The sequence below is a fragment of the Sinocyclocheilus grahami genome, unplaced genomic scaffold, assembly GCF_001515645.1.
Source record: "Sinocyclocheilus grahami isolate Dianchi unplaced genomic scaffold, SAMN03320097.WGS_v1.1 scaffold245.1, whole genome shotgun sequence".
NCBI classification, from domain to species: domain Eukaryota; kingdom Metazoa; phylum Chordata; class Actinopteri; order Cypriniformes; family Cyprinidae; genus Sinocyclocheilus; species Sinocyclocheilus grahami.
The window spans coordinates 941,030-946,930 of record NW_015505424.1 but is presented as its reverse complement, the minus strand read 5'-3'; the positions used below and the strand labels follow the sequence as shown (position 1 = coordinate 946,930).

Here is a 5,901-nt window from a genome sequence, read left to right as displayed (position 1 = left end):
CACCAGTTAGAGCAGACTTACAGAGCTCATTTATGTTAGACAATGTATTCTGTAAAAAGTAAAACGACAGCATTTTTATTTTTATGGTTTCATTCATCTTAATCAGACATTTCAACCCTTTATGGTAAGACAGACAAATAAAAAAAAGATCTCTTAAAAATATATAGAAAGCAACAGCCATCATTAAATGAAGGCCCACATCCATTTAGCCTGTGTTATTTTCTTACTCTGTCATACATACAGATATAGTGAAATGAAAATGCATTTAAACAACTCAGTAAAACAATATTTGAATGAATTATATAAACTATAAAAGCATGCATCTGTATCTGCATTTCAAAATGCTGCAGTGAGGAACATCTCACTCATGCTCACTTTTCTTCATCATGTTTGAAGTCTCAATGTGCTTTCTCCTCAAGTTCATGCAGGTGTCTTAGCAGAGGAACCACAGGTGTAGAGAAACAACTAAGATCCACTAACCGCAAACAAATACAATGCTGACTGACTTCCAGATGAACATTGCATCTATTTAAAGTTTAAACTTTAATGAACTGAAAAAATGCTCTTAATTCTCTAAAATAAATGACACTCGCTTTGGTATTTTGCTATCTCATGCAATACATCTAATGCATACTGCACTTGTCTAAAGCACTATGCATCTGTAGATGGCTCAAGAACATGTTGGGAGTCCAATGTGTATCCAGGCATCTGCTCTCCGGCCGTAATGGGTGGAGAGTCAGAGAGAGTCGGGGGGAAAGAAAACGAACCTGTGGACCAAACTCCTCCTACTCTCGATATATATAACACAGTGTCAAGGCTGAAATCTGCATTCTTCTAATCTGGTCATCTCTGGACAGACACTGCAGCTCCGCAAACCCTGACCCGTCTTCCTGTAACAGAAAGAAAACAGTAGGGTTCTCAAATTCTTCCTTTCTCACCATTCAAGATGAGGAGTTACTAAAACACTTGCAATTTATACAAAAACAAACCTTTAGAGCTTCAGAATATCATGGCGCTTTCAGACACAGAGTTCGGTATGAATGGCAGTAGCATCCTTAAGGAATGGAGCGGACAAATCCAGCCAGCCCTCCTTGCATCTTTCATCTTCCTCTGCTGTCTGGAGGCTTGTTTCTGGGTCAGGAACCTCACTCTCAAAAAGAGGCTTCCAGGGCCCTTCGCTTGGCCGCTTGTGGGTAACGCCATGCAGCTCGGCCAAATGCCCCACATTACCTTCTCCAAGTTGGCAAAGAGGTACGGAAACGTGTACCAAATTAGACTGGGCAGCAGCGACATAGTGGTTCTCAATGGAGAATCTGCCATACGCAAGGCGTTGCTTCAACACAGCACCGAGTTTGCTGGCAGACCGAACTTTGTGTCCTTCCAGTCGGTTTCCGGCGGGACGAGCATGACGTTCACCAGCTACAGCAAGCAATGGAAGATGCACCGGAAGATCGCCCAGTCCACCATTCGTGCCTTCTCTTCAGCGAACAGCCAAACAAAAAAGTCCTTCGAGAAGCACATCGCAGCTGAAGCCGAGGAACTGATTGAAACATTTCTGAGATTGAGTTCAAACAGCCAATACTTCAATCCATCTCATGAACTCACAGTCGCGGCTGCTAACATCATCTACGCACTTTGTTTTGGGAAACGCTACGGACATGATGACTTAGAGTTCAGGACCCTCTTGAGCAAAGTGAACAAGTTTGGCGAAACCGTAGGAGCTGGAAGTTTGGTGGACGTCATGCCTTGGTTGCAATCTTTTCCCAATCCTGTGAGGAGCGTTTTTCAGAACTTCAAAGATCTCAACAAGGACTTCTTCACGTTTGTCAAAGGTAAAGTGGTGGAGCACAGGCAAAGCTACGACCCTGAGGTCACAAGAGACATGAGTGACGCCTTTATTAGCGTGATTGATCATGCAGACATGGAGACGGGCTTGACCGAGGCTCATACTGAAGGTACGGTTTCTGATCTCATTGGAGCAGGTCTGGATACCGTCTCCACTGCCTTGCACTGGATGCTGCTTCTTCTGGTCAAATACCCATCAATCCAAACCAAACTCCAAGAGCAGATTGATAAAGTAGTAGGTCGTGACAGACTCCCATCAATAGAAGACAAAAGCAACCTGGCCTACCTGGATGCCTTCATCTATGAAACCATGCGCTACACCAGCTTCGTCCCCGTCACCATACCGCACTCCACCACCTCAGACGTCACCATCGAAGGTCTCCACATCCCCAAAGACACCGTGGTGTTCATCAACCAATGGTCCGTCAACCACGACCCTCAAAAGTGGCAGGATCCTCACATCTTCAACCCGTCGAGATTCCTAGACGAGACCGGAGCTCTGGATAAAGACCTGACCAACAGCGTGATGATCTTCTCTATCGGGAAGAGACGATGCATTGGCGATCAGATTGCAAAAGTGGAAGTTTTCTTGATCGCTGCCATGTTAATCCACCAACTAACTTTCGAGAACGACCCATCACAGGACTTGAGTTTAAACTGCTCTTATGGGTTAACACTGAAGCCATTTGATTATAAAATCTCTGCCAAACCCAGAGGAAGTGTATTTAATGAAGAATAAATTAGTGTGTGTGCTTTCAAACCCACTGTCTCTGATATATTACACTATGCAGAATAAGGTATGTACTTCATATTTAGCAACACTGAACTTCAGATATAGTATATACAGTAAATATAGCTCACTATATACAAGTGTAGATGAATGTATGACTAAATCTAAATGTTTTGAAATCAAAAGTAACCAAAGGAAAAGAGCCAAAAGGAACAAAAATGGTGTCAGCAAAGTTTTATAGGACTTTAAATTGTGTGCTTAAATTTATTTTAAAATGTGCTACTTTTGAAAAACACAGTTTATAACAAAAAAAAATATATATATATATATATATATATATATATCCCATATACTGTATATAATTAAACTTCTGGTCATTAAAAGAGCAATTGCTTTTAGTAAATAAACAAAGGAAAAGCAAGATAAATGCCATGTTTAATACTGATTTAATGCTAAAGTCCGATGCTTAATTCCTCTGTTTGTTCTACAAGTTTTCAAAAGCCTGTAATTTTTAAAAAGATGTTGAAAAATGATTCATGAATGTGACTTAAAACTGTTTTTATTGATGTAAATAAAATGCATTGTTGACCACAACAGTGTGTATTTCATGAAATTAAATATTTATATTCATGCTCACTAAGTTGCTCCAAATATAGTCACGCTTTGCTGGCCACATCTGCTGGTTTGCTGTACAAAAACACACACATATTAATGAAACGCTGTTTGTCGGTCATGTAAATTAGAGGTCTAAATGTATTTGCTAATTTACTTTTCCGTAGCATCTTTTCACACACACACGCATAAAAACGTGCAAAGCTGCTTTGCGGCCCTCATGCGCGGCGGAGGGAGTCTCAGAGGGAGTCTTACATTTACACTGGTTAATTCATAGCAGACACACGCTGCTTTCCTCTCTCGCTTCCTCTCATGACACCGCAGCGCTCTGGAGGGTAGCCACAGTACATGCCCCTGATTTACTGAAACACACACGCAAACGCAAACTCACGAGACATGTCTTTTTGATAAACCTCCCCACTGAAAAACTGTCGTTCTCCAGGATGCCCCCATCGTTGGCCTCTAGATTTGCAGAGAGTTCGGCTTTAAAAAAAAGACACGCACAAATTGTACCATCAGATGTTTTCACCTCTGTTTTGACCTCACACACAGATGAGTGACTCTCACGGAAGGGTCATATTTCAACTAAAAATAAAGAGAAACATTGATATTAGAAACAACTAGACAACCGGTGGTTGTCCTGCGATACAGAAAAAGACTTTGCATTGCAATACTTGCTGTTTAAACCAGTACAACAAATACTACAAAAAGTTTTGAGGTGAAACATGAGCTGGGCACGTTTGACAAGTTTCATGAGAATCACTTTATGCAAACACACAGCAGATGATATGAAGCTAACAACTGTGTTGTTTTGGACAGAAGTGCACTTTAAAAAATGAAAACATTGATGGCTGCATTTCAAACCATCAATCAAAGAAAACATCCTCCCTTCTCATCTGGTCTTTACATGCTCACATGCTCTGCAAATGGACATCTGAACTAACGATACCCGCATTTTATAAATCTATCATATCTAAATTATTATAATTGCTACTGCATGTAATCTTTAAAGTATACGTGCATTATTTATTGCACTTGCAGAGCCGAGCATCATTATTAAAGCTCAAATAGAATGCACACAGACTGTGTTTCAAACTTTATGGCGCTTATTCTGTACACTAGAGAAAGCTCTAGAGAAAGAAACGTGTAAAACATGTTCTTATGGTTTGAACAGTGTCGAGTCAGTTTGATATCAAGTGGGAATACAGTGAATTGAGTTTCCAAAAGCTCGCTGAAATTCTCACTTGTTAATGGAAAATTCTCTCAACGTTTGGTCAAAGTGTCACTTTTGCAAACCTTTGTTTTTCCTCAACAAAGGGCCTTAAAGCAAACAGTAAGAAAGTTCAAAATATATTCAAAGTTCAAAGATGATATACTGAAGACTTACAGTTTCATTTTATCAGCATTGAATCTGTTCTGCTAATTGATAGATCATTTTAAGCTGTTATTATGAATGTCAAATGTAGCCTACAATTTGTAAATTACCCTGTTGATTAAGCTGTAAAGTTTGCCATATTTAGATGATTTATGTCACAAAACCATGTGTAACGTCTGCTTAAGAACAATAAAATATAGATGGAAAAAAAACAAATACAAAAACGCCTAGTGCATAACCTTTGCTCATTATTTATTATACTAGAAACATGAAATGTTCCACCACATCCAATATATTCTGACCAATATCTCGCATATAAACATCTCGTCTTAATTAAAATTTCTGGAACATCCTAAGACAACTTTAAGGCAGCATTTCACAGGTTTGGAAAAGCTATCTTTGGTAGCGCGAAGCAATGCCAGTCATGCAAACGCTTGCCAAAAACAGCGGGAACGCGGTGCCAAAACACAGTGACTCAACACTTCTGTTCTGAGAATTATCACACATCCGTGTTTCCCTAAATCACTCCTCCGCTTACAGATGATGAGGCAATTCCCATGGGAAGACTGAAGCCAATGAGCCCGACAGCTTAATAGATAGATGTGCAATACTATACAATTATTTTGCAGCTGCAGGAGGCAGATAAAGCAGCTTTCTGGGAAGCGTCTACGTTTTAGAGTTTTTCCTGATTTAGAAAGCCAAAATACACACTCTTATACACATTTAAACTGATTTAAACCAGAGCAGAGATGGTGTAAGACATAGGTGACTTCTGGAAAATGTGTGAACATTACACTGGTGCTTGTTAAGTCAATCAAAGCTAGTACTAGTGTGCATAGTGTTGTGATCATTGTTTATTCAAGATCTCACAGAGAAATATTCACAATCTAATAACTTTTTAGTCAGTGTTGGGGGTAATGCACTACAACCCTTTACCAAAAAGTAGTATACTTCAAGTTTATTTTATTACGTATACTTAAGTAAAGTTCAAGTATATTTTAAGTGTACTTTATGTAGTACGTATACAAATATCAGTGTACTAGTAGTATACTTGTAAGTGTACTATTTCAATACTCCTTGGGACTAAATTGGCCCACTTTCTAGTATATAAAAGTATACTTTTAAGTATACTTTAAGTATAACAGTAGTAAACTTTGAGTACACAACTAGTTTACATCAAAAGGTTTAGTTTGTACTGCAACTATACTAAAAGTGAACTTTTAGTATACTGATAGTTTACTAATTAAATACTTTTTAGTACACTTTGAAGTATAGTCTCAGTAAACTACTAGTTTAGTAGTTTTATACTGCAAGTATACTCGTAAGTTTTCTTTAAGTG

At 38.9% G+C, this 5,901-nt stretch overlaps 1 pseudogene; it reads left to right on the top strand.

The window, feature by feature from the left end:
• The first annotated feature begins 855 nt into the window (after positions 1-855).
• On the top strand, positions 856-2,820 carry LOC107598130 (cytochrome P450 1B1 pseudogene; annotated as a pseudogene).
• The last annotated feature ends 3,081 nt before the right edge of the window (positions 2,821-5,901 follow it).